The sequence below is a fragment of the Arachis hypogaea genome, chromosome 3 (genome assembly GCF_003086295.3).
Source record: "Arachis hypogaea cultivar Tifrunner chromosome 3, arahy.Tifrunner.gnm2.J5K5, whole genome shotgun sequence".
NCBI lineage: Eukaryota > Viridiplantae > Streptophyta > Magnoliopsida > Fabales > Fabaceae > Arachis > Arachis hypogaea.
The window spans coordinates 100,694,078-100,704,262 of NC_092038.1; the positions used below are offsets into that span (position 1 = coordinate 100,694,078).

Genomic DNA, 10,185 nt, shown 5'->3' on the forward strand with positions numbered 1-10,185 from the left:
GGGGTCCACAGATCCTAAGGTGTCAAGGATTTCTCATCCCTGAACCTTTCTGGCATTTAAACGCCCACTGTGTGCCATTTCTAGTGTTAAATACCAGGCTGATCGCCATTTCTAGCGTTAAACGCCAGTCTGGCTGCCAATTCTGGTGTTTAACGCCCAGAATGCTGCCAGACTGGCCGTTAAACGCCCATTCTGCTACCCTTACTGGCATTTAACGCCAGCCAGATACCAGACACCCTTTTCTGGCGTTAAACGCCAGTCTCTGTGCCATTTCTGGCCTTTAACGCCCAGAATGCTGCCAGACTGGGCGTTAAATGCCGATTTTGCTATCCTTACTGGCGTTTAAACGCCAGTAAGCCCGTCCTCCAGGGTGTGCTGTTTTTGATGCTGTTTTTGATTCCACTTTAATTCTGTAGCTATTTTTGTGACTTCACATGATCATCAACCTAAAGAAGACATAGAATAACACTAGAAAATAAAAAATGAGAAATTAATTAATATAGGTAAATAAGATTGGGTTGCCTCCCAATAAGCGCTTCTTTAATGTTAATAGCTTGACAGTGAGCTCTTATAGAGCTTCACAGATGCTCAGAGTATGATTGTGGTATCCCAACACCAAACTTAGAAGTTGAGTGTGGGGGCTCTGTCTGACTCTGTATTGAGAGAAGCTTTTCATGCTTCTTCTCCATGTTTACAGAAGAAGATCCTTGAGTCTTAAACACAAGGTAGTCCTCATTCAATTGAAGAACTAACTCTTCTCTGTCCACATCAATCACAGCCCTTGCTGTGGCTAGGAAGGGTCTTCCAAGGATGATGGATTCATCCTCATCCTTCCAAGTGTCTAGGATTATGAAGTCAGCAGGGATGTAAAGGCCTTCAACCTTCACTAAGACATCCTCTACAAGTTCATAAGCCTATTTCATTGATTTGTCTGCCATCTCTAGTGAGATTATTGCAACTTATACCTCAAAGATCCATAGTTTTTCCATCACAGATTGTGGCATGAGGTTGATACCTGACCCCAGGTCACACAGAGCCTTCTTAAAGGTCATGGTGCCTATGGTGCAAGGTATTAAGAAAATTTCGGGATCCGGTTTCTTTTGAGGTAATGTTTGTTGAATCCAGGTATTCAGTTCGTTGATGAGCAATGGAGGTTCATCCTCCCGAGTCTCATTACCAAATAACTTGGCATTCAGCTTCATGATTGCTCCTAGATACTGAGTAACTTGCTCTTCAATAGTGTCTTTGTCCTCTTCAGAGGAAGAATACTCATCAGAGTTCATAAATGGCAAAAGTAAGTTCAGTGGAATTTCTACGGTTTCTGTATGAGCCTCATATTCCTTTGGTTCCTCAATAGGGAACTCCTTATTGGTCAGTGGACGTCCCTTGAGGTCTTTCTCACTGGGAATCACTGCCTTTTCACTCTCTTCATGTTCGGCCATTTTGGTTATAGTTATGGCCTTGCACTTTCTTTTGGGATTCTCTTCTGTATTGCTTGGGAGAGTACTAGGAGGAGTTTTAGTAACTCTTTTACTCAGTTGACCCACTTGTGCTTCCAAATTTCTGATGGAGGACCTTGTTTCATTCATGAAACTGAGAGTGGCCTTAGATAGATCAGAGACTATGTTTGCTAAGCCAGCGGGGCTCTGCTCAGAATTCTCTGTCTGTTGCTGAGAAGATGATGGAAAAGGCTTGCTATTGCCAAACTTATTTCTCTGACCATTATTATTATTGAAGCCTTGTTGAGGCTTCTATTGATCCTTCCATGAGAATTTTGGATGATTCCTTCATGAATGATTATAGGTGTTTCCATAGGATTCTCCCATGCAATTCACCTCTTCCATTACAGGATTCTCAGGGTCATAAGCTTCTCCTTCAGAGGAGGCTTCTTTAGCACTGCAGGATGTAGCTTGCAATCCAGTCAGATTCTGAGAAATTATATTGACTTGCTGAGTCAATATTTTGTTTCAAGCCAATATGGCATTCAGAGTATCAATCTCAAGAACTCCTTTCTTCTGAGTCATCCCATTATTCACAGGATTTCTTTCAGAAGTGTACATGAACTGGTTATTTGCAACCATTTCAATGATTTCGTGGGCTTTTGCATGGGTTTTCAGATGAAGAGATCCACCAGCATAATGGTCTAATGACGTCTTGGACAATTCAGACAGACCATCATAGAATATACATATGATGCTCCATTCTGGAAGCATGTCAGAAGGACACCTTTTAGTTAATTGCTTGTATCTTTCCAAAGCTTCATAGAGGGATTCACCTTCCTTCTGCTTGAAAGTTTGGACTTCCACTCTAAGCTTGCTCATCTTTTGAGGTGGAAAGAATTTGGTCAAGAAAGCGTTGATCAATTTGTCCCAAGAGTTCAGGCTTTCTCTAGGTTGTGAGTCCAATCATATCCTAGCTCTGTTTCTTACAGCAAAAGGGAAAAGCATAAGTCTGTAGACCTCGGGATCAACCCCATTGGTCTTAACAGTATCACAGATTTGTAAGAATTCAGCTAAGAACTGATGAGGATCTTCCGATGGAAGTCCATGAAACTTACAATTCTGCTGCATTAGAGAAAATAATTAAGGCTTAAGCTCAAAGTTGTTTTCTCCAATGGCAGAAATTGAGATGCTTCTTCCATAGAAGTTGGAAGTTGGTGCAGTATAGTCACCAAGCATCTTCCTTGCATCTCTAGCATTGTTGTTAGGTTCGGCTGCCATGTCTACTTCTTTTTCAAAATTTTCTGTAAGGTCCTCTCTGGAGTGTTGTGTTTTAGCTTCTCTTAGCTTCTTCTTCAGAGCCCTTTCAAGTTCAGGATCAGCTTCAAAAAGAATGTTTTTATTCATGTTTCTGCTCATATGAAAAAGAAGAAAACAAAAGGGAGTAGTGGAATCCTCTATGTCACAGTATAGAGATTCCTTGATGTGTCAGAAGAAATGAAGAATAGAGGAATGAGGTAGAGAGAGAATAAGAAGAATTCAAACACAGAAGGAGAGAGAGGGTTCGTATTATAAGTAGAAGAGAAGTGTTAGCAAATAAATAGAAAGAGATGAGAGAGACAGAGTATTTGAAAATTTAAACTAAAATAATTAGTTAATTAAAAAGATTTTTGAAAAAGTGGTTAGTGATTTTCGAAAATTGGAAGTAGAAAAGTGGTTAGGTGGTTTTGAAAAAGATAAGAAATAGTAATTAGTTGAAAAAGATTTGAAAATAATTTTGAAAAGATGAGAAGTTAGAAAAATATTTTGAAATCAAAATTTTTAAAAAAAAAAAAAGAAAAAAAAGATATGATTGAAAAAGATATGATTGAAGAAGATATGATTTGAAAAGATATGATTGAAAAAGAAATAAAAAAGATTTGATTTTTAAAATTGATGACTTGACTAATAAGAAACTAAAAGATATGATTGTAGAATTTAAAGATTGATCCTTTCTTAACAAGAAAGTAATAAACTTGAAATTTTTGAATCAAAACATTAATTGTTAGCAAGGATTTTTTTGAAAATGTGATATGAAAAAGATAAGATTTTAAAATTATGAATTAAAACATGAAAATTTGAAAGAATTTGAATTGGAAAAGAAATTACCTCTCTTGTGTCATCCTGGCGTTAAACGCCTAGAATGCTATCCATTCTGGCGTTTAACACCCACTTGGCTGCCTCTTTGGGCGTTTAACGCCCAGCCAGATACCCTGCCTGGCGTTAAACGCCAGAAATCCTTCTTTACTAGACGTTTTTTTAAACGCCCAAAATGCTGCTATTTCTGGCGTTAAACGCACAGAATGATAGCCATTCTAGCGTTTAACGGCCAAAGTGCCTCTTTACTGGCGTTTTAACACCAGTGAGCTCTTTTCCTTGTGATCCTCTGGTTTATGTTCTAATCCTTCATTTCTCTGTATTATTTACTTGAAAAGATATATATTTTTTATTTTTTTGAAATCTTTTTATAAGGAGAGAGAAAAACAACAAAATGAATCACAACAGAAAAACTTAAGATCAAAACTAATAATGCACGCAGGAACACTTTGAATGTCAAGATGAACATCAAGAGCACTTTGAAGATCATGATGAACATCAAGAACATATTTTTGAAAATTTTTAAGAAGAGAATGACATGCAAGACACCAAACTTAAAATTTGACACTAGACTCAAACAAGAAACACAAAATTTTTTTTTTGGTTTTTATGGTTTTATTAAATTTTTTTGTATTTTTTAAAAATAAAAATAAACATAAAAAGCTCAAACATAAAATAAAATTACCCAACTAAGCAACAAGATGAACCACCAGTTGTCCAAACTCGAACAATCCCCGGTAAAGGCGCCAAAAACTTGGTGCACGAAATTGTGATCACACTTTTCACAACTCTGCACAACTAACCATCAAGTGCACTGGGTCGTCTAAGTAATAAAACCTTACGCAAGTAAAAGTGGATCCTACAGAGATTGTTGGCTTGAAGTAAGCTATGATCATCTTGTAAATCTCAGTCAGGTAGATTCAAATGGTTATGAGGTACTGATAATTAAAAGGTAAATAAAACGGAAAATAACAAAGAGATACTTATGTAATTCATTGGTGGGAATTTCAGATAAGTGTTTGGAAATGCTTTGTTGCTTCTGAACCTTTGCTTTCCTATTGTCTTCATCCAATCATGCGTCTTCCCTTCCATGGCAAGTTGTATGATCCTCTCAGTGAAAATGGTCCGACTATGGTTTCTGTACGGCTAATCAACTGTCGGATTTCTCGTCTCGGATGAAAAATACCAAGCACAGCTACCGCATGGCTAATCATCTGTTGGTTCCCACTTGTGTCAGAATAGGATCTCTCTATCCTTTTGCACACTGTTACTGTGCCCAACAGTTGTGAGTTTGAAGCTCGTCACAGTCATCCCGTCCCAAATCCTACTCGGAATACCACAATTGTGAGTTTGAAGCTCGTCACAGTCATCCCGTCCCAAACGCCAAAAACACGTCACAAACCAGAGTTGAACGTCAGAAACACGTTACAACTTGGCGTTCAACTCCAATAAAAGCCTCTGCACGTGTAACATTCAAGCTCAGCCCAAGCACACACCAAGTGGGCCCCGGAAGTGGATTTCTGCATCAATTACTTACTTCTGTAAACCCTAAGTAGCTAGTTTATTATAAATAGGATATTTTACTATTGTATTTTCATCCTGGATGGTCTTTTTGATCCTGTGATCATGTTTGGGGGCTGGCCATTCGGCCATGCCTGGACCTTTCACTTATGTATTTTCAACGTGGAGTTTCTACACACCATAGATTAAGGGTGTGGAGCTCTACTGTACCTCAAGTTTTAATGCAATTACTACTATTTTCTATCCAATTCGATTTATTCCTGTTCTAAGATATTCGTTGCACTTCAACTTGTTGAATGTGATGATCCGTGACACTCATCATCATTCTCATCTATGAACGCGCGTGACTGACAACCACTTCCATTCTACCTTAGACCGGGCGCATATCTCTTGGATTCCTTGATCAGAATCTTCGTGGTATAAGCTAGAATTGATGGCGGCATTCATGGGAATCCGGAAAGTCTAACCTTGTCTGTGGTATTCCGAGTAGGATTCCGGGATTGAATGACTGTGACAAGTGGTGGACGAAATTATGATCACTATTCTTTGATTTGTATTCATTGTAAAATTATGGAATTTAGAAATTGGCACGAGTGGACACAACTCCGTTCAACTAACCAGCAAGTGTACTGGGTCGTCCAAGTAATAAACCTTACGTGAGTAAGGGTCGATCCCACAGAGATTGTTGGTATGAAGCAAGCTATGGTCACCTTGTAAATCTCAGTTAAGCAGATTAAATTTGTTTATGGTTTCGAAAATTAATAATAAAAAGAAGAAATAATAAAAGGGATAGAATACTTATGCAGATTCATTGGTGGGAATTTCAGATAAGCGAATGGAGATACTGTATGGCTCAAGAACGCCTGCTCTCCTACTGCTTCAACTCAATCCTTCTTACTCCTTTCCATGGCAAGCTGTGTATAGGGGTTCACCATCAGCGGTGGCTACTTTCAATCCTCTCGGGAAAATGATCCTCTGCGGCTGTCACTCGCATGGCTAATCGTCTGGAGGCATCACCCATGGTTGATGGCTACATCCCATCCTCGCAGTGAAAACTACGCTCACGCGCTCTGTCACAGCACGGCTAATCACTGGTTGGTTCCTGCACCTTCTGGAATAGAATCCCTTGATTCTTTTGCGTCTGTCACTAACGCCCAGCACTTGCAAGTTTGAAGTATGTCACAGTCATTCATTACCGGAATCCTACTCGGAATACCACAGACAAGGTTAGACTTTCCGGATTCCCAGGATCCTACTCGGAATACCACAGACAAGGTGAGACTTTCCGGATCCTCATAAATTCCGCCATCTATCTAGCTTATACCACGAAGATTCTGTTGGGGAATCTAAGAGATATACATTCAAGCTCTGTTGCATGTAGAACGGAAGTGGTTGTCAATCACGTGCGTTCATAAGTGAGAATGATAATGAGGGTTACTTATCATCACATTCATCATGTTCTTGGGTACGAATGAATATCTTGGAATAAGAATAAGAGAGATTTGAATAGAAGAAAATAGAATTGCATTAATACTTGAGGTACAGCAGAGCTCCACACCCTTAATCTATGGTGTGCAGAAACTCCACCGTTGAAAATACATAAGCAAAGGGTTCAGGCATGGCCGAATGGCCAGCCCCCATGTGGTCACAAGACCGAATGATCAAAGACCTAAAGTGATCAAAAGATGTCTAATACAACAGTTAAATGTTCTATTTATAATGAACTAGCTCCTAGGGTTTACATGAGTAAGTAATTGATGCATAAATCCACTTCCGGGGCCCACTTGGTGTATGTTTGGGCTGAGCTTGATTAATCCACGAGCTGAGGCTTCTCTTGGAGTTGAACTCCGAGTTATGACGTGTTTTGGGCGTTCAACTCCGGATCATGACGTTTTTCTGGCGTTTAACTCCAGACAGCAGCTTGTACTTGGCGTTCAATGCCAAGTTACGTCGTCAATCTCCGAATAAAGTATAAACTATTATATATTGCTGGAAAGCTCTGGATGTCTACTTTCCAAGCCGTTAAGAGCGCGCCATTTGGAGTTCTGTAGCTCCAGAAAATCCATTTCGAGTACAAGGAGGTCAGATTCCAACAGCATCAGCAGTCCTTTTGTCAGCCTTCTTCAGAGTTTTGCTCAAGTCCCTCAATTTCAGCCAGAATTTACCTGAAATCACAGAAAAACACACAAACTCATAGTAAAGTCCAGAAATGTGAATTTTAACATAAAAACTAATGAAAACATCCCTAAAAGTAGCTCAAACTTACTAAAAACTATATAAAAACAATGCCAAAAAGCGTATAAATTATCCCTCATCACAACACCAAACTTAAATTGTTGCTTGTCCCCAAGCAACTGAAAATCAAATAGGATAAAAGAAGAGAATATACTATAAATTCCAGAATATCAATGAATATTAATTTAATTAGATGAGCGGGACTTGTAGCTTTTTGCTTCTGAATAGTTTTGGCATCTCGCTTTTTCCTTTGAAGTTTAGAGTGATTGGCGTCTCTGGGAACTTAGAATTTGGGATAGTGTTATTGACTCTCCTAGTTAAGCATGTTGATTCTTGAACACAGCTACTTATGAGTCTTGGCCGTGGCCCTAAGCACTTTGTTTTCCAGTATTACCACCGGATACATCAATGCCACAGACACATAACTGGGTGAACCTTTTCAGATTGTGACTCAGCTTTGCTAGAGTCCCCAGTTAGTGGTGTCCAGAGCTCTTAAGCACACTCTTTTGCCTTGGATCACGACTTTAACCACTCAGTCTCAAGCTTTTCACTTGGACCTTCATGACACAAGCACATGGTTAGGGACAGCTTGATTTAGCCGCTTAGGCCTGGATTTAATTTCCTTGGGCCCTCCTATCCATTGATGCTCAAAGCCTTGGATCCTTTCTACCCTTGCCTTTTGGTTTTAAGGGCTATTGGCTTTTTCTACTGCTCCTTCTTTTTCTTTCTAATTTTTTTTTCGCAAGCTTCCTTTTTCACTGCTTTCTCTTGCTTCAAGAATTAATTTCATGATTTTTTTTTCAAATCATCAATAACATTTCTCTTTGTTCATCATTCTTTCAAGAGCCAACAATTTTAACACTCATAAACAACAAGATCAAAAATATGCACTGTTCAAGCATTCATTCAGAAAATAAAAAGTATTGTCACCACATCAATATAATTAAATTAAATTCAAGGATGAATTCGAAATTCATGTACTTTTTGTTCTTTTGAATTAAAACATTTTTTTCATTTAAGAGAGGTGAAGGATTAATGGATTTTATTCATAGCTTTAAGGCATGGTTACATACTAATGATCATAAAATAAAGACACAAAACATAGATAAACATAATACTAAAAACCGAAAACAGAAAGAAATAAAGAACAAGGAATGAATCCACCTCTAGTGGCGTCTTCTTCTTGAAGGACCAATGATGTTCTTCAGCTCTACTATGTCCCTTCCTTGCCTTTGTTGCTCCTCCCTCATTGCTCTTTGGTCTTCTCTTATTTCTTGGAGAATGATGGAGTGCTCATGATGTTCCACCCTTAATTGTTCCACATTATGGCTCAAATCTTCTAAGGAGGTGTTGAGTTGCTCCCAATAGTTGTTGGGAGGAAAGTGCATTCCTTGAGGCATCTCAGGAATTTGTTGATGATGAGCTTCCTCATGCACTTCTTGAGGGTCGTGAGGAGCTTCTCTTGCTTGCTCCATCCTTTTCTTGGTGATGGGCTTGTCTTCTTCAATGGGGGTATCTCCTTCTATGATAACTCTAGCTGAGTAACATAGATGGCATATAAGGTGAGGGAAGGCTAGCCTTGCCATGGTGGAGGACTTGTCGGCTATTTTGTAGAGTTCATTGGAGATGACCTCATGAACTTCTACTTCCTCTCCAATCATGATGCTATGGATCATGATGGCCCGATCCACAGTAACTTCAGATCGGTTGCTAGTAGGAATGATAGAGCGTTGAATGAACTCCAACCATCCTCTAGCCACAGGCTTGAGATCCAGTCTTCTTAGTTGCACTGGCTTGCCTTTGGAGTCTATTCTCCACTGAGCTCCTTCCGCACATATGTCCATAAGGACTTGGTCCAACCTTTGATTAAAGTTGACCCTTCTAGTGTAGGGGCGTTTATCTTCTTGCATCATGGGCAAGTGAAACGCCAACCTCACATTTTTCGGACTAAAATCTAAGTATTTCCCCCGAACCATTGTGAGATAGTTCTTTGGATTCAGGTTCATACTTTGATCATGGTTCCTAGTGATCCATGCATTGGCATAGAACTCTTGAACCATCAATATTCTGACTTGTTGCATGGGATTGGTTAGGACTTCCCAACCTCTTCTTTGGATTTCATGTCGGATTTCCGGATACTCATTCTTTTTGAGCTTGAAAGGGACCTCGGGGATCACCTTCTTCTTTGCCACAACATCATAGAAGTGGTCTTGATGGCTCTTGGAGATGAATTTTCCATCTCCCATGACTCGGAGGTGGAAGCTTTTGTCTTCCCTTTCCCTTTTCTAGAGGATACTCCGGCCTTAGGTGCCATTGATGGTAATGGAAAAACAAAAAGCTTATGCATTTACCACACCAAACTTAAAATTTTGCTCGCCCTCGAGCAAGAAAGAAAAGAAGAGTAGAAGAAGAAGAAAAGAATATGGGAGAGAGGGAAAGAAGTAGGTTCGGCTATGTGGGAGAAGAATGGGTTGTGTTGTGTGAAGATGATGTAGAATGGAAGGGTATTTATAGGGAGAGGGAGGGTGGGTGTTCGGCTATTTTGGGTGGGAATGGGTGGTAAGTTGAATTTGAATTTTATGAGGGTAGGTGGGGTTTATGGGGAAGAGTGGGTTGATGTGAATAGTGAATGGGGTAATTGGGAAGAGGAATTGAGGTGATTGGTGATGGGTGTTGGGAAGTGTGACATGGGGAGTAGGAAAATGAGATTTAGGATTAGGAGAGTGTGATTAGGATTAAAAGGTAAGGTGGGAATATGGTAGGTGGGGATCCTGTGGGGTCCACAGATCCTGAGGTGATCCTGTGGGGTCCATAGATCCTGAGGTGAAAAGAAATACCATTCCTTCACCATATA

General features: G+C 39.6%; 1 non-coding gene across 1 annotated transcript; it reads left to right on the top strand.

Annotated features, from left to right (window-relative positions):
* The first annotated feature begins 2,207 nt into the window (after positions 1–2,207).
* On the top strand, positions 2,208–2,315 carry LOC112793038 (small nucleolar RNA R71). The gene has a single exon (XR_003197749.1). It is a non-coding gene; the product is annotated as a small nucleolar RNA R71 (small nucleolar RNA).
* The last annotated feature ends 7,870 nt before the right edge of the window (positions 2,316–10,185 follow it).